Consider the following 22659-nt stretch of genomic DNA (forward strand, 5'->3'; position numbering starts at 1 on the left):
TACACTTGTGCATATTACATTTGCAGGATAGATTTTGTATCCTGCAAATTACCAAAAATTAGAAGTAAGTATATGATATTTATCTTTTCCGGACTAGCTGATTTCAGCAGGCATGATGGCTTCCTGTTGCATCCATTTTGTTGTAAAAGATAGCATTTCAATATTTTTATGGCTAACTAGAATTCCATCATGTATAATATCAGTTTCTTTATCTAGTTATTTATTAATGGGCATCTGGGTTGATTCTATATCTTAGCTATTGTGAACTGAACTGTTACAAATATGACTGTATAGATAATTTTTTCATCTGCTGATTTCATTTCCTTTGTGTAAATTCATAGGAAAAAATGGCTGGGTCATACAATAGATCTATCTTCAAGCTTCTGAAGAATATCTATAGTGTCTTTCATAATGATTATACTTGTTTACAGTGTCACCTGCAGTGTAGTAATTACCTTTTCTCCCACATCGTTGCAAACACTTGTTGATTTATTGGTTTTTGGATGATACCCATTCTAACTGGGGTGAGTTGAAACCTCATTGTCATTTTTTTTTTTTTCATTTTTTTGACGGCTGGTGATCCAGAGCATCATTTTGTGTACCTTTGGACATTTTTTTTTTAGATTTAGTTATTTTTTTTTTTTTTTTGGAAAGGCAGATATACGGAGAGGAGAGACAATATGAAGCCAGGAGCCTCCTCTGGGTCTCCCACACGGGTGCAGGGTCCCAAGGCCTTGGGCCATCTCTGACAGCTTTCCCAGGCCATGGGCAGGAAGATGGATGGGAAGTGGGGCCTCCAGGATTAGAACCAGTGACCATATGGGATTGCAGCGCATTCAAGGCAAGGACCCTAACCACTCCGATATTGCGGTGGGCCCGCCTTTCGCCATTTTATTCCCTTTAATTGATATGGTAAAAAACAATATTTCATATTTTGGTATTTTGTCTGTGTCCAGGGTAAAAATTGATCTTAACATTCCATTTTAGCCAAAAGTTTCAGTTGTCCTGACTGACTTCAGTAGTTAGTATGTTTCATGAAATTATGTTCATTTCTTCTAAGCTAATTGTCATCATATGATAGTTCTATGAGTGTTATTTAATGTCTTCAAAATCTTTAGTTCTGGGTCTAGCACAATCCAGTTCATGTCCCAGCTGCTACAGTTTCCATCCATTTTCCTGCTTATGGCCTATGGAGGTAGAGGAGGATGACATGAACTGACACCTGTATGGGACCCCTGTGTATGCAAGTCAAGGATTTAGCCACTGATCCATTGCACTGTGACAAGAAAGATCTCATTTTTTTAAAGTGTTGCTATCTGCTGTATAGTTCTTGCTTGATATAGTTCTTGCTTGAACCAAGATGACATTAGGACCATGTCCTTGAACCTGCAGAACTTTCTGCTTAATTGTTCTTCATAAAATTAAACTGTCTTGGATATTTCATTATAACAATGGGAAATTGACTAATAAATATTTATGAGTATATACATGTATATATATGTATATTCTATATAATATATATGGAAATGTATGGCTATACACACATGTGTATAAATACATATATCGTATAATATGTAATATCTATTATATAATATGTAAAATATAAGTCTGCTTATTAAGTTCTACCCCGTGGATAGAATCAGGTACTGATAAAAATATATTTAAAGGATAATATTCACAGCATCATTCATACGAATGAAAATGGAAACAATCTTGATGCTCAACAAAGAAGACATATAAATTATGGTGTATCTATAGAGTGTTACACATTATATTGTATAATAAAATAATATATAATATACACACATGTATATTTATATGCCAATGCTCTCTACCAAATAATCAATACTAAAGTAGAAGTTTTACAGGTGTATGTTAAATGTGAAGAAGTTTTTACTGGATTGAGTAGTTGGCACCAGGGTAGAGGGGGAGTGGTGCAGAGAAGGTGGAAGGGATTAATAGTAACACTTTGTAAATTCAAAAAACTGGCACCTAGTTGAGGTGACAGCAAAAATATGAAGCAATAGAGATCAAGTCCAAAGACTCCTCAGAAAACCTGGCTGTGAAAAGACAAGATGTGTCTTGGTTGGCTAGGTAGCTCAACAAACTTATCCTCCACCTGCAAGCACCAGCATCCAATGTGGACACTGGTTAATGTTCTGGCTGCTCCTCTTCTGATTCAGTTCTCTGCCTATGGCCTGGGAAAGCTGTGAAGGATGGCCCGAGACCTTGGGTCCATGTGGGAGACCCGGAAGAAGCTTCTGGCTCCTAACTTTAGATTGGCTCAGCTCTGGCTGTTGCAGCCATTTGGGGAGTGAATCAGTAGATGAAAGATTTTTTAAAATCTCTCTTGTTCTCTCTGTAATTTGCCCTCCCAATAAAAATGAATAACATCTGAAACAAACAATATCTTTCCAAAGGAAAGCACTAGGGAGAAAAAGCACTATTTTTTGGAGGTAAACACATAAAACATATTTTAGACCTTTTAAAAAAAACAGCAGAAAGGAAAATTTAGCAGAAAATTTAGCAGAAAATATTCTTAATGATAGAATGATTATTATTGTGAGACCATGTCTTTCATGCACAGCTGGTGGGTGTACAAATTGGTATAATCTTTTTGAAAAGCAATTTGATAATGTATGTTAACAGCCTTTAAAATATAGTTTTTGACCAAGTAAGTCTGCTTATAACGTTCTACCCTGTGGATAGAATCAGAGATGCAGATAAAATTTATGTGAAGGATAATAATCACAGCATCATTCATAATAATGAAAAATAGAAACAATCTTAATGCACAACAAAGAAGGCATACTTATATAAATTATGGTATATTCATAGAGTGTTACACAATCATTGAAATCTTATTTCTAAAGCTTTCAAATCATTGAGGCAACTATTCTTGCAATGCATGTTGAGAGAAAATGTAGACACAAAAAAGCAGAATAAAAAGAGTAATAAAATATTGGAAATAGAAACATAAAACCTAAAAGAGAAAATGTTATGCTTTCATAGGGAAAGCTAGAACATTGAGCCACATCTTGATTTCAAAGGGGCTATGTCACAGTGATGACCTAAAACCTTTTTTAGATGCATGACCGTTGCTGACTGAATGAGAATAATGGGAAGATGTCTGCACAAATGGGAAAGGAAATTTTTAAAAGATTTATTCTAGTTTTATTTGAAAGGGAAGGTGGGAGAGAAAAAGGGAGAGAGAGAGAGAAGAGAGATCTGCCATCTACTACTTCACTCCCCAAAACACTCTGACTACTATGGCTTGGTTGAGACAAAGGCATGGGCTAGGAGCTTCTCCTGGGTCTCCGTGTGCATGTTGGGATCCAAGCCCTTGGGCCATCCTCTGCTCCTTTCCCAGGCCATTATCAAGGAGCTGAATCCAAGTGGAACAGCCAGGACGTGAACTGACACCCATATGATTGCTGGCACTGCAGGTGAGAGCATAACGTCTATGCCATGGTGCTGGCCCTGAGAGAGGATTATTTTTAAAAACTCATTCTGGTTAAATGAGAATACAATCCTTTTCTTTCACAATCAAAATCATCATAAACTCACAATATCAAGGACATTAATATGGAGGTAATTTTGTCAGATTTTTTTGTTATATGTTTTTAACATGCGCAGTATTGAAGATAAGGAAACCTAGGTAGAACATAGAATACAAAGCCCAAAGTTACACACAGTGTGAAATGATGGAACTGACACCCACACTCCACTCTCAGCTCTATTCTCACCCTTCACTGAGAGAAGAATAGAGCAATATTAAGAAGGAAGAACTGAAGGCACATATAACTACAACTGATGACACTAAAAGGAACTGGTTAAAAACTAAGCCCCACCCCCCACACCAAAAAAACTGGATGATCCTGGGCTTCTTTCTTTCTTTCTTTCTTTCTTTCTTTCTTTCTTTCTTTCTTTCTTTCTTTCTTTCTTTCTTTCTTTCTTTCTTTCTTTCTTTCTTTCCTTCTTTCTTTCTTTCTTTCTTTCTTTCTTTCTTTCTTTCTTTCTTTCTTTCTTTCTTTCTTTCTTTTAAGATTTATTTATTTTTATTACAAAGTCAGATATACAGAGAGGAAGAGAAACAGAGGGAAAGATCTTCCATCCAATGATTCACTCCCAAGTGAGTGCAATGGCTGGTGCTGTGCCAATACAGAGCCAAGAGCCAGGAACTTCCTACAGGTCTCCCACACCAGTGCAGGGTGCCAAGGCTTTGGGCTGTTCTCAACTGCTTTCCCAGGTCACAGGCAGGGAGCTGGATGGGAAGTGGGGCCACCAGAATTAGAATTAGTGCCCATATGGGATCTGGGTGTGTTTTGAGGACTTTAGCTGCTAGGCCACCAGGCTGGGCCTGATGCTGGGTTTCTTAATATCTTTTATTTGTATGGCTACCAATTCACAAACTGATATCCTATAATTTTCAGATGATATAACTATCTTGATAAACAGAAGAAAACAAAGAGGGTTGTGTTATCAAAAGTTGTAAGAGAGTAAAGTCTAAATACTTTGAAATATTGACAGTAAAGAATGCTGACTGAGAGAAGTTTAATATGGAAGACAGTAAAGGAGTGATGTGATATGACAAAAGAAAAATGATGGAGAGAAAGTCAGAAATAACTGAGGTGGCTAGGATGCACTGTGGAGGATCAAAGTGGAAATTTATAGCAATACACTGTCATTAAGGGAACTTTGAAATTGTGTGGTTAGATGATCAGATGTGCTATCTAATGTTCTATGAATAATGGGTAATTAAGTCTTTCTCATGTTGACAGAAATGAAGAGTTAAGAGAAGGGTTGTGAGGCATTTTTCCAAGTAGTTAGTAGATGAAATGGGTTACCAGATTATGGATGATCCTGGCTATTATTGTGTACTGGAACATAGGGAAAGAAATTTTCTTTGAGAGGGAGACGATTGGAGTTACACAGCTATGACACTGCCCGTTGTAATGTTATTTCATTCTCACTTTATAGGTAAACAAATAAATACAAAATCAGTGAGTCCATACATGGTGAAATTTGAGAAAGAGGTAGAGGATGGGGTAGGATGGAGCCTAATTACTTTGAAATAGAGAATTCTACAGATATACTAAACATTGTTTATAAAGTGTAGGTGATGAACGAAATAGAGCGTAGAAAGATATAGAAAAAACTGGATGGATGTGAATGATACAAAGGATTGTCTTTAACTGAGGATGGTAGGAGTGAAGGTTGTGGATCATAGTGACTTGCTGAAGTCCTTGAGACCAAATTAACCATAGTCAGTCAGTCTGTGGGCAGTCATTGGGCCAAGTTTTTTGATATGGCAGGTTAATTGATCAGCTGCTTCACTGCCATTCCATACTTGATTCTGCCATGTCCTGTTGGCTCTTGTGAATGTGCCTGGGAAAATAACACACCACGTCTTGAGTAATTAGAAGACTGGGTCCAGAGTTACAGGCTCATAGTTTCAGCCTGTCTCAGCTCTGGTGATAGTGACCATTTGAGGAGTGAACCAGTAAATAGCAGTCTCTCTTTCTCTCTCTCTTTTTTGCTCTCTCTCTGTCTCATTTGCTTGCTATCTCCCTCTCAACCTCTCTATTACTCTTTGTGTAACTCTACCTTTCAAATAAACAAATCTTTTATTAATTAAAAAAGAAACAATAACCTTGTAGTCTTTGCACATAACACAAATTGCAAGATGAAGAAAGAACCCCTAGATGCTTTTTATACGCAGTTACGTCTTCATTATTGGAGGTGACTACCTGATCACTGCAAAATAATTGGTTTGAAGTTATTATGGAGTAGGGATTTTGTATGACATGAAATGGGTGTATTAGAGCAATTTGGGATATAGTGGGGAAGGCTTTTAAGATGAGCTTTTGTGAAATGATTAGAGATGAATTTGGTTATTTTTTCCATTCTTATTGTTATATAGATGTGGACCTCTGACTGTTAGAAGCCTAGAACTGCAAGTTGCCAGAAGTCTGGTCCTGTTTTTGCCTCTGATAATTTTAAGTCCTCTGAAGTCATATAGCATTTCCTCTGTGACATTTATGTTAGAGGGATAAATATAATAATAAGATATCTTATATTTGTTTTCAACCAAATACATGATCCAGATGAATCACTGTGCAAGGAAACACCCACAACCCCCTCAAATTATCATTGGGGTAACATATTTTTGTAAAGCAAGAATTATTGACATATGGTGAAATGTGGAATCAATATTTGTATTATTCACTAAGCATATTCTGGGCATTTTTACTAGGATCATTGCTAAACATCTTCAGTAATAAATATCCCAAATTGTTAGATGGGTTTGTGCTTTAATTAATGTTCTTAGCAGGAAACTAGAGGCAGATGGGAAGTCTTGTTAATAATTCCATAATTGATAACAATCACTTTTGAGACAGAGAAACTACTCATGGTTAGCTAATTATTTGAGACAATAAACTACATGTAATTTCTTGGGAAAGCACTCTGTGGTACAGGAAGTTGGATGGTTCAGTGAATGCAGACTGGATCAGAGACAGAAGCATGAGATGTGAAGTGGAGCCCACTACTTTTTGGCAATTTCTGCCTTGTTTTTTCCCTTGAGGGGCAAGGCATGCTATTTGACAATAAACAACATGGGTAGTTCTAACTTTGAAAAGTCAATGTCTGTGTGCCTAGCGTTTCCCAATGTTTTATGCCAGACCTTTGTTCTTCACGAAGCCTATTAAATCTCTAAAGGTACTATATTGCCTTAGAACAGTTTAGGAAATACTTTTATTTTTAACATTTTTTTTAAGATTTATTTATTTTTGTTGGAAAGTCAGATTTACAGAGAGAAACAGATACAAAGGTCTTCCATCAGCTGATTCACTCCCCAAATGGCCACCATGGCTGGAGATGAGCTGATCTGAAGCCAGGAGCCAGAAATTTCTTCAGGGTCTCCCATACAGTAAGTGTCCCAAGCTTTTGGGCCATCCCCAAATGCTTTCCCAGGCCGCAAGCAGGGAGGTACATGAGAAATGGATTAGAACCAGCGCCCATATGGGATCCTTGCCCATGCAAGGCTAGGATTTTTGCACTAGGCAGTTGCACCAGGCCCAGTTAACACTTTTAATGGTGTCTTTAATTGAATGGAAGATAGAATCAGATGAATTTATTTTGGTGCCAAAAAATAGCATTTAATATCTGTACCTAATGGGGGGGTCTTCAGACATTTCATGGAAAATGCATATTATTAAAATATATGTGCAGCTTTTGATTTTTTTGTGGCCAAGTAAATTTATTTTGTAATTCAGATTGTCTGTGATATTGTTTAAGTACTCCTGTAAGGCTTTCCAATCCTGTTCCATTTTAGTGTACTGAAGTTAACAGTCACAGAAAATTAACCTTTATTGTGTGTTTATTGTGACCAAGTTCAATCTTACAGACTAACTGTAAATTCTCACTTAATTCTTAACAACAGTCTTTGGAGGCTAATACTATCATCACTACTGTTTCTAAGCTATGGAGACATAGGCACATGGAGTTTAAGGACTTGACATAAGTAAACAAAGTGAGAAACAATAGGAAATGAACTGAATACACATAATCTGGCTGCATAGTTTGCTGTAAAACAACTTTTAGTAACCTGAAATTTAATCAGCTTGTGTGTTGCAAGTAGAAAGTGGACTGCAAGATACTATTAAAAAAAAAAGCCCCATAGCATGGCCTCTGCTGAAGGGCCAGGGCAAGTGTGCAAGCCAGGGGACAGAGGTAGGAACTTAAAGAAGCATACCTGGAAGCCAGGGCAGTGTGCTAAAAATAAACTGGAAACATCGAAGGTGTTTTTCTGGAGTGTTGAATGCTGGCTATGGTTTGCTTTTATCTGCCAGTCATGTTCTTGTGTGTAGATAAGTCCGCTGAGTTTAAAAGCCCAAAAAAAGGATCGACCTCTTGGTTCAAATGAAAATTTAGCAAATCAAACCATTAAATTCCATTCAATGTATAGATTCACAAAATCAGAATTAATAGCAAAGAGACATGCTAAGGCATATAAATATAAACTAGTAAGGTAGCAGACATTGCTTTATTTCATTTGGAATTTTTAAAAAAAATATGTGAAGAAACATACTGACTGTATTTTTATGGATACCAACAGGCAGTACTTACTCTTTAACTCAAATGCTATTAAGTTCAATGTTCTATTTTAATAGGGTTTATGGTTTTGGTATTGTATGTTATAGGGAGAATAATGAAAATGGATAGCTTCCCCTCACACCTGAAACCTAGCATTCCGTCTGAGATTAGGAAGGCTTCCATATTGAAATCTGGGAACTATATGATGGTAAAACAATTGGAGATTACGTTTGATTTATAATTTAGAGGGAATTATATGATTTGGGAAAGGATTATTGTGAGGATAAGGCCTTGCAAATTTTACAATTCTGTTCTTCATAGCTGGTTTACCCTCCTAACACAAATTTCTTCTTTATGGCTGGTTCATTATTCACATACCTGTAGAGTATGGATTCCAGTCAGTGGTGTTGACTGACTCCAAGCTAGGGGGTCAATTTGTTCACAGGATGCCAAACACTTAACATTAACAAACTTCTGCATTCCTTGAAGTCCAACCATGGTACTAATTTGAGTTATCAGTTATTATCTTCTCCCAGTTCATTAATAAAGGATTCCCAAAAGTGCAAGAAGCCTGTATCTTTAACTGACGTTGTAGTTTGGATATCATTTAAGCTGTATTGGATGAGGCAAAGCGATCAGAGGAGAAAATACCCAGGAATTTATCATAATCCAAATAAATTTGTAACCACTAAGGATACACTTGCTAAACAATTCTGTAAAACTCATAAAAAATATCCCAATTATAACACAGATATCATATCCAGGAAGCTCTCTTCTGCTTGTCCTTCTGAATTATGGTATTATATCCAACAGTGAAAATAGAAAAACCAATTCTAATGTTTATATTTGCTCCCACTTCCTGCTCTTAGTAGTATAAAATTAAGTGATAAGTTGTGGCTGACTTAGTTTAAGATACTTGATGATTTTTGAAAAACTGATCATATTGTGACTTGAATTAGTTTGTTAAAATTAGTATTTGGCTCTATTGAACAAAAACTTCATGTTACCCTGCTTCATAAATGGGAGTGTAGTGGGAGTGTAAGTGGTGATGGGACTACCAACTCTGTTTTCCAGCTTCTATGTCTACTTGAGAGCAACTCTGTTTGCATTCCTTATTTCTAGAATGTATGTATCCTTTGTATTTTACTCAAAGAACATGTAATGCAAATCTATGATATTCTGCTTATTCTTTGCTCCATAGCAAGCCACCCAGTAATTAGCAACATTAAACAATGACACTGGGATTTTTCTATGGCTTCTTAGTTCGAATTCCTACAGGGGTGATTTGGTTCTATTTCATGATGTTTGGTCTTCAATTGAAAAGACTCCAAAGAACAACAGTCAAGTTTTATGTCTAAGATTGGAATAATTTGAAAGCCTCTCCACTCCTATGTCTGAACCCTGGGTTAGGATCACCTAAGGCTTCATCTGAGATTATGGAGTAGAGCAACGGCCCATGCCTTCTTCATGTAGCTTATGCATACTTAAAGCATCATGGCTTCCAGATTGCTGATTTTTTTACACTGTGGGCAGGACTTCAACTCCAGATAATCCAGTAACATAGCAGAAGTTGCATGTCCTTTCTGACATACCTGGGAAAATAATTTACTTCCCTTCAACTTCATAAAGTTGAAGCATTCAGTGCTCCCAAAGTGAAGAGTAAATAAAACATACATATTTAGGTAAATAGTCAAAGAAATTGTAGCTATATGAATTGAGGTGCTAACCAAATCTTCACAATAGCAAAGGTGTCTATCAACTGACAATTAGCTAACTAAAATGTAGTTTAGGTATATAAACATAATGGGATATTATTCAGACATCAAAAGAAAGAATGAAATCCTGATATTTTCAGCAAAATGTATAGAACAAAATGTGTAGAACAGTATTTATGTAATAGAATCAGAAAGACAAATATGTTTTTTATAATCGGCAGTTAGGATAAAGAAGTTGCAAAATTGGGTGAATGTCATATAATGTGGTATATAGTTATAGATATTGCTTCAGGAAATCATAGTATGTATGTGCCAAAGTAGTATCTTCCACATTATTATCATTTTGGTGAAATCATCACTTCATGATATTAATATATCGGTTTTCAAGAAATATCATTTTATGTACGTTTACAATGTGTATGGAGTGAATCTAACAAGAGTTTGCACATTTATTGGACTTATAGCTAAAATCATAAAATTATGAAAGTTTTGACTATGTTTCAAAAGTACTACATTTGGAACTAATATCACAAAATAACTTTTTAACAGATAGCAGTTTATCTTCAAATAGGCATTACTCTTTACTATTAACTTAGACATATTCCATGACAAATTCCATGATGAAAGAGAAATAAAACAACAACAACTACTACTCATGGTATTACCACAGGGACGCTTGGGTGCCAGCCCGTAGTTAGTCACTCTTTTTGAAACCAAATAGCATTCATGAGTTTCATCATCTGTGCTAATCATGTACTTAGTTGCCTATAGAAAGTCAGAGATTTTCAGCCTTTGAAAAGGTTCATGACAAAATACTTAGGACCAGGGTGTCATCTTTTAAATAAGCAGACCAAAATTGAGAATCTGCTCTTTTATAGGAAAGACAGGTTTATAGAGTGAAGGAAAAGCAGTGTTTATCCATCTGCTTGTTCATACCCCAAATGGTTGCAACAGTCAGAGCCTAGCCAATTACAGTCAGAAGCCAGGGTCTTCCTCCAGGTCTCCCACAGGTGGGCAGGGTCCCACCGCTTTGTGCCATCCTCTTTTGCTTTCCCAGGGCACAAGCAGGGAGTCATATTGGAGGTGGGGCAAACAAAATATGCACTCGCACCTATATGGGATCCTGGGTCAGTCAGGGGAAAGATGACCCAATTGAGCTATCACTTCAGGCCCACTGAATCATTTTCTAAAAAGAGATTACTTAATATGGGTATGAAATCTGCATGTTATGAGACATTACAAATGGAATTTTCAAAAATTCACCATGATTTGAGTTTAGTCTTCCATTTAGAATTCCAAGATCAACATTCCATTATTAGTCATCATACTTTTTTTTTTAAAGATTTACTTATTTTTATTGGAAAGTCAGCTATACAGAGAAGAGGAGAGACAGGAAGATTTTCCATCCTATGGTTCACTCTCTAAGTGACTGTAAAGGCAGGTACTGTGCCAATCTGGAGCCAGGAGCCAGGAACTTCCTCCAGTTCCTCCATGCAGGTGCAGGGTCTCAAGACTTGGGCCGTCCTTGACTGCTTTCCCAGGCTACAAGCATGGAGCTGGGTGGGAAGCAGGGCTGCTGGGATTAGAATCAGGGCCCGTATGGGATCTGGGTGCAATCAAGGCGAGGACTTCAGTTGCTAGGCTATCATGCCAGGCCCCATCATACTTTTCTTTTTTGTGATAAGTTCAGATGAAAGTAGTCCCAGAGTCTAATACATAAATCAGATTTCTGTTTAGCAATTTATAGAGAGAACTATGACCAAGATAACAGAAAGGTTTGTTGTATACATGAAAGAATACATTATAATTAGAAATCCCTCAGAAAGGACAGACATGACGATTTTCAAGGAGCCCCAAAATTTCTTAAAGAGGGGATGCAGGGCCAGTGTAGAAGCAGTGAGCAACAAAGGCAGCGGCCATAGAATGGTTCTAGTTTAACCTACTTCATATGTTAGATCCTCCATTCATGCATAGTATTGATAGCTAACAACAAAAAATTAAGGAGGATAATGTTTTTATTGAGACACTTAAATGTTGAAGTGGTTACACAAAGTCACCCAAATGATCACAAACAAAGCTACAACTCAAACTGGAAGCTCCCCACTCCCAATTTTTGGGCTGTTTCTAGCATACAGTATACCAATTATTCATTGTAAGCTCGGTTATTAATTTGCTGTGAAGCTCTCCTATTCATCTCCTGAAGACAGTGTTTGGTATCTGTCCTGACTTCATTAGACAAATTTCATTTGTTTTGTGAGAAGCAATACTTGACATATCAATCATAATATTATAGAATTCCTTTCTGCTGCAGGCTTTTCTGCTTCCTCTTTGATCCTCATTTTATTTCTTTCTTTATGTATTCGTTTATTTGTCCTCCTTGAGCAACCTTACAACTATTTTCTAAAAAGGAAAGGAGCAGGTGTATGCAGTGGAGAAGTAGACAATCAAATCCTGGAAAAGGCTCATTCTGAAATATATTTTCCATAAAGCATCATTTTCACTGCTACTGCTAGTGTCATTCTGTCTAATCCTGTGAGCTTCCATCTCCTGCTGATGTTTTAAAGAGGCCAGAACAACCCTGCTTAACTTCCTTAGGCATAAAAATACACACCATATCCCCAGAAAAGTTTTTGTTGCTCATCATCAGCTGGCTGTGTAGCGGACCTTGCCTTGCAGCTGTACACAATACCTTCCTAATCACAGTCAACTCTAGGGATCAGAGAAATAGAGAGGGTCAGAGAGGCAAAGCCCTCTTGGAATCCTCATAACCAGTCTTCTCATTTCACACATGAAGAGACTGAAACCCACAGAGTGGCAGTGATTTGCTCAAGGCCACAGAGCTAATTAGCAGCAGAGAAATGTGTCTCCTGACAGTGAATCCAGGGCTCCATTAGTAATAGCAGGTTTATTTTTGCTTCCAGCGCAATACATTGCCTTCTAGCTGAAACCCAGGTGGCAGTACAGGCTCCCTGCACCAAAGAGGACCAATGAGATCCAGTGGATTAAACATGGCACCCAAGTAGTTGAATTTATAAGGGGCAGACAGGCCTGCAGTGGCAAACAGGTGCAATGATGTCAGTTAGGACGGAGGAAACAGCAGCTGAGTTGTCTAGTTGAGCCAGCTGTCTGTTACTTCAGCTCTCACTTGTGACAGATGACTGGGACAATATCAGTGTGCTCACCCAGAGAGAAAGAACGTGGGAGTATACAGTATGTATTGCAAATTGGTGTTTGTACTCTGCACGGTAAATAGATATGGAGAATTCTTTCTATTCTGGAGCAATACTTGGAAAGATTTGTTTTTTAAGTAGCAAACGACTTTTTATTTTGAGCAGAGTTGCTCTGTTCAAAATTATGTATAGAATAAATGTTATCTGACATTCCAAACAAGAGAGTTTAGATGCCAATTTTAGTAGGTGAAAAACATCCTATTGAGAGTAATTTTGAAAAACTGTGGTGGTCATTTTAGTTTTGTAGGGATTACATGGGATGCTATTGTCATTTAGATACCAGGGGACAGAGATGCCAAATGTCTTGCAATGTGAAATTGGACCCACTTATTGAAGATTTTCCCCATGAATAGGATGGATCTGGGTATGCCTTCCCCAAATGTTCATGTAAATGAAAAAGCAGTTTATAGGAATCTGAATGTGGAATTCTACTTGGCTTCACTTAAGATGTAGAAGATTTTCACACATTTAAAAACATATTGTGTTTTCCAGAAATGCAGCATCTGGGATAAGTAGAAGAAATGTGTACTTTGAGTGCTCAGAGGAGTTTCAGTAGCTATAAAACAAAAGGGTTAAAAACAAGGATTCTGTCTCTCCAGAAAGACAACCAGCCTGACTTTGAGATGTCAGCAAATACTTACAGTTTCCTCAGGTCTAAACTGAAGAAATTCATAGTGTATCTCAAAATGTTATGAGGATTAAATGAGTCAGTAATTCAATATGCATAGGTCCATAAATACCTTGCAGAAAGCAAGTTCTGTGATTACTTTGTGAAAACTCCTACAGCTGGCAAAGCTGCATGTGTTATTCAAGGCTCTAATACATATACACCTGCATGGTTCTGAAGTTCAGTTGTTGGATATATGGTAGTTGTCCGATGGAAATGCATGTCTTTGAAAGAAAATGACAACTGTGAGAAAAAAATGTTGAAAATATATCAGTTTAATATTGTCCTATTTCCCATAACTCTAAACTTACCAAATGAAATATCTAATGAGTTTATGAGATTTTTTTCATATACCATGCCTAATTTTAAATATTAAGCATGTATTATTTTATTATAGCTTACTTACTTTTTGCATCTTTAATGAAACATGTACATTAATCTTTAATGTTGTGTGTGTATTATTTTAAATTTTCATTTTAAGATTGGAAAGAAGGCATTCAAAAATGTGGGCTAGTAACTGAAGAGATTGAGTGTAATTAGATTAAAGCCACTGGGATAGGTGAATGAGAATCACTTGAATCTATGTAGTTGGAGAATCACCTAATCTATGTAGCTGAGTAAACTGTATTTGCTCTAAATAAAGCTAAACTTAAAATGGCTTTAAGACTGAGGTTCTCAAAATGCATGTGAAGTGCCAGAAATCATCTTCTTAGTAGAGACTAAAAATGACATGTAGGCAATTAATATGTTAATATGTTAATAACTCAGTAAAGTTTACTAATATCTGACATTTTGTCATAAAAATGAGATGTTTCTTCAGTTCATTTTTCCATCAAGGTATCTAGCTGTCATGAAAATCTTGGCCAGATTGAGTAATAATAAAACTGAAAGATGGATTGCTTGAATCTGGGGGAAGGAGTCTATGTTAGCCAAATATCACAGGTATCTAAGTGGTTAGGGTTAACAAAGACTACTCTACCTGACTCTGGATTATATATAACCATTGATTTCAATATATAAATGCTAATTTCTCATTAGAATTTTTGTACAGCTCTTTTTGTTCATTTTTATAGTATTATTTGTGGTCAATATCATAATTCAGCGTTGTAATAATCTGAGGGAGTATAGATTAGTAAGTTACAAAAAACTATAGCATTTTCAGGAGCCAGAATATTTTCCCTCAAAATATACATGAATGAAATGCAATTACAATACCATTGTGTGCTTTGGGTAACTGTTTAAAATGAGACATAGAAATAAAAATGACGAAATTGGTCTGTCATCTGAAAGTAAGGCTTTGAGGGTAAGGCCAACAACCTGCTTCTGCCTGTAGTCTTAGAGGAAAATTGTTGATCATCTTTCTTCCAGTTATTGAATTCTATTTTTTCAGGAAACATTAATGAGATTCCTTCTCACTCATTCTTCTGCCTGTAATCTTTGGCATAGCTTTATGTATTTGATGACAGAATCTAACAAAATGAACTTCTTTCCTACTTACATGTCATTAAACTCATTCAACTAATAGAAGCTGAAGTCCAGCTGTGTGTATTTGCCACATATGATGTAAGGTTGCAGAGACACAAAATCGGAACCTGATTTCAAATTGCACAAATGCCAGGAAATGATCTTGCAAAGTGATAAATGTAGACTAGCTTTGTGTGTATATGAGCGAGGGGTGATGTGGGATGGAAGTTGTTGGAGTAGAGAAGTTTAAATGACATTGTTAAAGTGGAAGTAGCAACACACATTTAGGGAGTGAGAGTAAATGCATCTCTGTGTCATTCCAGATTGCTGCATCTCTGCTCTTATGGAATTAGATTGAGATATGCCAAGTATAAATGTTACTACTGATGACACACTTGCCATCATTTGGGGGGTTATTTTTATGAACAGTTTAGTAAGGCAAACTTAATGTTTTCCAGGCTTCATTTATAAAAAATAAATAATATCAAATAGCTATTATGCATTACTCTAGATGGTACATAAGCGGTTTTCTTCATAAATTCATTTAGTTCTCCTTACTGCAATGTGAGGTTCATTTATTCCCAATCTGCAGATAATTGAGGTAAAGATAGATGTAGAAACATGGCCAAGGTTGTAAAATGGGTTGAAAGTAATCATATGAAGGAAGATTTTAAATTTTTCTCATTATAAAAACATCAATGACTTCATTTTCTTAGATCAAGAGGTTAGCATCCTGTGTCCCCATTCTAATATCTTATTATTTCTAACCTAGTTTTGCTATTTTTTTCAGTCTCATCTTTTGTCTTCCTATACCGTAAAATATATATTTCACAGGTCTGGTGTGTTGGAATGGCCGAGTAATCCTCCACTTGTTGTGCTTGCATCCTATATGGGTGCAAATTTGTGTTCCCGCTGGTCTGCTTCCAATCCAACTCCTTGCTAATGAACTGGAAAGACAGTGAAGGATGACCTAAAGTCTTGGGCCAATGCATGAATATGGGAGACCCGAAAGAAGTTCCTTGATGCTGGCTTTGGACCAGTCCATCTCTTTTAATATTGTCATCTTTTCAATATTGTTTACAAGGTTAAGAGGGATGCACACTTAGGTGGGCCTCTGATTAAGGTGGGAAGTATAGATACTGAGGAAGTTGGATGGAACATATGTTTCAATTTTTTTCTCCTGTGTCTGCAGAAGAGGAAAGGGAGAGGGGCACTCCTTGGGAATGGGGGCAGTCATTTGATTATTCCTTAGAGATCCTGTTGAATGGAAGAGTGTTCCAAGAGTGTTGCTTAAATGGTTTTGACAGTTTTGTTGCTCCAGTGGTGAGAATTTTTTTTCCAATAGCTATTGCTTGACCAAATCCACCTTAGTACACCCACAGGCCCAGGAGCATGCTGGGAAGGTTGGCCAGCAGAACTGTCCAATCTCTCCTGGTTTCCATCCCTGTTGAGGTAGTTGATGTCCACTGCTGGCCCAGATGAACCAGCTGTCATGTCACCTTGAGCATGCTATTCATTTAACAGGCATCTGCAACAATGGAGGCCCAGTCCCAATATAAACACTCCAAGATCAGACCTATACATTCTGTGATTTTCTGTGGCCAGGGTCTGAGTATAGCAGTTTTGTTGGGGGAATACTCCAGGAAACCTTGAGGCAACCTCAGACTTGACTTTGTGTGGGCCAGCCAGTGCAGTCTGTCAGTGCACCAGCCAACACACATACTGTTGGATGCAGCAGCCTTGTCAATTCTGCCCAGCCCCATTTCTTTTTTTTTTTTTCATTGGAAAGGCGGATATACAGAGAGGAGAGACAGAGAGGAAGATCTTCCGTCCGATGATTCACTCCCCAAGTGAGCGCAATGGCCGATGCTATGCCGATCCGAAGCCAGGAGCCTCTTCCGGGTCTCCCATGTGGGTGCAGGTTCCCAAAGCTTTGGGCCATCCTCGACTGCTTTCCCAGACCACAGGCAGGGAGCTGGATGGGAAGCGGGGCTGCCGGGATTAGAACTGGCGCCCATATGGGATCCCGGGCGTGCAAGGCGAGGACCTTTAACCACTTGCGCCACTGCGCCGGGCCCCCAGCCCCATTTCTAACATGAACTAATGAGTGAGCTGATGAGGCTCAGCCATCCTGCCACAGACCTGGTTCTCATGCATACCAGGAAGTGGTTTACCTAGTTGTGGGTCCCCTGATGCTTCCCACCTGGTCCAGCCTCAACGCTAGTTTTTGCACATGTCATCCTCTGGTGCAAATTAACCTGACCCTTCCTTCCTCCCATCTGGCTCTTGTGTGCACCCATGGGTGTTGCAACCTAACTTAACCCTGCTTGTGAACCAGCAGGTATAGCAATTCAACCTGGCTCTCATTCATTCTGGTATGTCCTTGAACTGTATCCTGGCTCTCATTCATGCTGGTATGTCCTGTGGGTTGACCCTGCCCAGTCCACCTCCACACATGGCTCTCACAAAGGTGAATGGATGCTCCCAGCCCCAGCTTCTGTGCTCACCAGTAGGATCTGTACCTAGCAGTGGAGTTCCCAGGTTTCCATGCCCAGCCCAACTCCAGCAATGGATCTTACATGTGCTACCCAGACTGACATGCCCAGCACAGTCTGGCTTGGCCTCATACCCAGCCCACATGCAAGGTGATAATGCTGCAGTCTTGACCAACCTGGTCCATCCACAAGCCCAGCTCTTGCCTTCACCAGTAGAAACTGAAGTCCAGCAGGGGATTCACTAGAGTTCCCCTAGCATGCTTGTTCCCAGCTCCAGGTCTTGCACATGCTGGTGAGTGCTTTGACCCAGCCTGCATGGTGCACCCAGGCTCAGCCCACACCTTGTCCTGACCCTTGTGTGTACCAGTGGATGCTGAAGTCTGGCCCAGCCTGACCCAGTCCCAGACTCAGCCCACGCAAATGCTGCAGCCTTGCCTAGCATGGCCCATTTCTAGTCCTAGTTCTTGTGCTCCCCAGCAGGAGTTATGGCTTGATTTGAGCATTCCCCAAGTTCCCCTACCAGGCCTGCTCCCAGCCCTGGATTTCACACATACTAGCAGGTTTATCAGTAATGCTTGGCATGATTTGCCTTCAGTCACAGCCCTTGCAAATTCTGATAGGTGCTATGCCTGGGCAGTCCTGGCCTTCTCTCAAACCTAGCTCCCATGAATATCAGGTATGTTCCTATCTAGTGAGTTCTATAGTCCAGACTGGCTTGGCCCTTTGCCACCACCAGCTCTCTGTGTAAACCAGTGGGTCCTGCAGTGCCACAGAAATGAGCCCACCAGTCTCCTATAGAGTCTGCTCCCAGATCCAGTTTTCTCATATTCTGGTGGGTGCTGTGGCCCAACCTAACATGGCCCACCTCCTGCTTTGATACTTGTGTGTGGTTACTATGGACTAACCCAGATAGGCATGACCACCCCAACACCAGCTTTTACAATTGTAACAGGTGGGCAATGTTGTTTAGCCCAGCCCAGGTCTCGCATGTGAGCACATGCCTTGGCCTGACCCAAACATGCCCTCTAGTTTTCCCTCTTTAAGCTGTAAGTCTCAGCTCCCATGCCTACCAGCAAATGCAGTGGCCTGGTCCAGGGAAGACCCAGGAAGTCATCTCTTCCCTGGCATACATAGCCTCAGCCACTTTTACTCCAGTACTTCCCCAGATCCCCTTTCCTGGGCAATCAGCTGCACCCTCCTATGCACTCAACCTGGTTGTCAAAGTGGGTGGTATGTCTAGACCCAGAGTTCTCAGCTTTCCCCACTTATCTTTAAAAAAAGAAAAAAAAAAGAATAAGCAACTATGCTATTATACTGGCATGATTACACAAATTTGGCATTAACTGGGTCCAGATTCCACCAGCTACTGGATGATTTTTTTTTTCCCATTGGTATTATACTTGCCTAGATGTAAGACAACCTAGGCAGTTGCCTACAGCTGGGACATCATTATGTTTTGAAAGGATTTTACCCTCTACTGCTAAGAACAGCTTAAGGCTTCAAAAACCCTCAGAAAATTTTTCCCGGCTTTAACTCTTTGCCATATGCTTGGATTTTCAGCCCTTGCAGTCAGAAATTTTGGGGGTGCAATGCCACTAAATATATATTATATTCTGATTCCCTCATTTGAAAAAAAGGAATTTATTTTATAAGAAAGAGGGAGAGGGAGCGAGAGAAAGAGGTAGTGAATTGTCCATCTTCCTGTTCAGGTGGCAGCAACAGGTGGTTGAACCAGACCAATACTGAGAGTTTGTAACCAGAAAATTACTCCAGGTCTTCAAAATAAGTAACAGGGACCAAAGAACCTGGACCATTTTGTGCTGTTTTACTGGGGAATGAGCATGTCACTGGATTGGAAGTGGAGCAGCTATGGACAAGAGCTAGTGCCCAGTTGAAATGCTAGTGTCATGAACAGCAGCCTTATTAGCTAGGCCGTGGTGCTGGTGCAGGTTCACACTCCTCCCACATCCATCCCCATTGTTAGTGATCTCTTTCTCTGTGTTTGAGAAAAGATGTTTGGGAACTGAATTCAGGGGGTTAAAGCAAAGTAGCCAGGAGAATATGGATAAAACTGATAAAATCATCAGGCATGCCATGTTCTCAGTCTTGACCACCAGTGTACACTTAATAGTGAAGTCTTTGTGTTTGTGTCTTGTTTGTCTGAGGGCCTTCTGATCTTAAGGCCCATCTATATTCACCATTGCCATTGATGAGAGAGCCTCCAGTCAGCAATAAGGATACATTAGATGAGGTCAGAATCGAGAAACCACACCTCCTGCTTTATATTCAGTCTTTCTCCCTATCACTCACGTGGCACCCTCAGGACATTCTTCCTCCTACCAAGATCCCTGAGGAACAGTGAGAAGTCATCTGCATCCCCTGGCAGTAATGGGTTCAAGCGATGAAACTTAAATGAAAATGGAAAAAAAAATACATGTAGATAAATGTAAGTAACATTGTATTTCCTTTAAATGACAGACTTTAATGAATTGAAAATAACTTAAAATTAATTAAATGAGGTGCAATATAATAACTAGCATTTATTGCTTATTTACTGTAAAAACAAATCTTGTGTGTCCTAAAATTCATGCTCTTTATCAGTTATCTGAAAAAGCACGCACAAATTGGCATGTTCATACACACACACACACACACACAGAGTCATACACATGTAAGTTAGGCTCCTGAGTATGAAAAGCTGAAACTTTAGTTTAGAAAGTTGGGCTTTCACTTCATATTAAAGTTGTGGGGGATAGAGTGAAGGTAGGAGGTAGGGTGGGGTGTGAAGGTTGAGAGGAAGGGAATATTGTTATATTAGAATTTTATCTAAGAACTATATTGAATGTGTTAGAAACTAAAAATAAAAAAAATGCAATTGCTTTAGTTCATAGACACTCGGAACCTCAGTTGAGATCAATTTCAGTGGTCACTTGAGTGTCAGAGTCACAGGGAGCAAGACTGATCTTTTCTCTCCTCATGGTCTGACTGCCTCAGCTTAGAAGCAAGGCACTTAGTTTTCATTGTTTTTTTTTGTTTGGTTTTTACTTCTTTCTGCCCAGCTGTGGCTCACTGTCCTTGAAATGTCTCTGATTTCTGGAAAAAATCAATTCCCTCTCCCTTACTGAGCAACAAATCCCCTTCTGCCTACATCTTAGTTCATCATTAGCTCAATTCCACATACCTGAGCTGCTGTCTGTTTACCAAGTACAGCTTGCTTTCCTTTAACCTAAATTGTTGAACTTTAAAGATTTGGAGTATTACAACATTACTTTAACTCATGCCACTAAGTACATTGCTCTTTCAATTGTTATTGAGTCATAAATCACTACTTGGCCTTTACAGAGTGCCAGATTTGCAGTAACTATTAAGAGCATATATAGCACATCCAATCTTCCTCTACTTATTGCAAGTCTTGTTATCTCATTATGTTGAAAGAAAGAGAAGAGCCTCGGGCCCGGCAGCGTGGCCTAGTGGCTAAAGTCCTCACCTTGAACACGCCGGGATCCCATACGGGAGCCGGTTCTAATCCTGGCAGCTCCACTTCCCATCCAGCTCCCTGCTAGTGGCCTGGGAAAGCAGTCGAGGATGGCCCAAAGCTTTGGGACCCTGCACCCATGTGGGAGACCTGGAAGAGGTTCCTGGCTCCTGGCTTCGCATCAGCATAGCATCGGCCATTGCGCTCACTTGGGGAGTGAATCATTGGACAGAAGTTCTTCCTCTCTGTCTCTCCTCCTCTCTGTATATCTGACTTTCCAATAAATAAAATATATCTTTAAAAAAAAAAAGAAAGAGAAGAGCCTTATAATATACAAATCAGATGGATTGGTATGGAAAATCATGAGGCCATCGCTTCAAGAAAATGACAAAATGTTTATTTTTATAATTATTTATTTGAAAGGCAGAATTACAGAAAAGAGGGAGAATGAAGAGAGAGAAAGGAAGGGAGAGAGAGGGAGAGAGAGAGAGAGAAAGAAAATCTTCTATCCATTGGTTCATTCCCCAGTCATTCTCCAAATGGTCATAATGATTGGTGTGTAGCCATTGGGTGGCCCTGCAGCTTCTGTCTCCCACTTTGGTGCAGGGGCTTATAGACTTGGGCCATCTTTTGCTGCCTTTCTATGTGTATTATTAGGGAGCTAGATTGGGAGTGGAGTAGTCGGGACTCTAACTGGCACCTGTATTTGTTGCCAACACTGCAGGCAGCAATTTTACCCACCATTCTACAGCTTCAACACCCTGCTTACTCTTGTGAAATCCAAATGGTCAGTGCTATTAGCACTTGCAGAGATGACCAGAGTGTCTAGAATGAAACAAATAAGGATGTTCCTAATTAACTATTCCTCCTTCTCCTCTTCTTCCCTTCCCTTCCTTTCCGTTCCCTTCCCTCCCTTCCCCTCCCCTCCCCTCCCCTCCCTTCCCTTCCCTTCCCTTCCCTTGCCTTCCCTTCCCTTCCCTTCCCTTCCCTTCCCTTCCCTTCCTTTCCCTTCCCTCTCATATTTCCTTCCCTAATCTCCCTTGGCCTTTTCTTCTTCCATTTAAGTCATCCAAGTGCTTATCAGTTCTTGGATGACTACCAAGGATTAAGCACATTGTCAAGTTGTCGGATTTTGAGAATGGAGGTATAAAGATTAATCAGACTTAAGTTCAGCCTCAGTTTCATTTATTTTTATTTGAAAGGTAGATTTTACAGAGAGAAGGTCTCACATCTGCTGGTTCACTCCCTAGCTGGCTGCAGTGGCCATAGCTGAATTGTTCAAATACCAGGAGCTAGAAATCTCTCCCAAGTCTCCCAAGAGGAAACTGGATTCCAACCACTTGGGCCATCCTCTGCTGCTTTCCCAGGCCATGAGCAGAGAACTGGAACAGAAGCGGAAAGGCTAGGATTCTAGCCAGCACCCATATGGCTGGTAAAATGTATTCTTTTGGGATCCATATGGGAAGCTGGGGCCACTGGGTAGATGATTAGCCTCTTGAGCCATTGCTCCACCCGT

The 22659-nt window shown here is 39.3% G+C and overlaps 1 protein-coding gene across 3 annotated transcripts in view; it reads left to right on the plus strand.

Annotated features, from left to right (window-relative positions):
• The window catches only part of NELL1 (neural EGFL like 1), an 824967-nt gene that overhangs the window by 715342 nt on the left and 86966 nt on the right, over positions 1-22659 (plus strand). The window lies entirely within an intron of this gene.

This window comes from Ochotona curzoniae, unplaced genomic scaffold, assembly GCF_017591425.1.
Source record: "Ochotona curzoniae isolate NIBS_2020 unplaced genomic scaffold, NIBS_Ocur_1.0 contig_3432, whole genome shotgun sequence".
Taxonomy (NCBI): Eukaryota; Metazoa; Chordata; class Mammalia; order Lagomorpha; family Ochotonidae; genus Ochotona; species Ochotona curzoniae.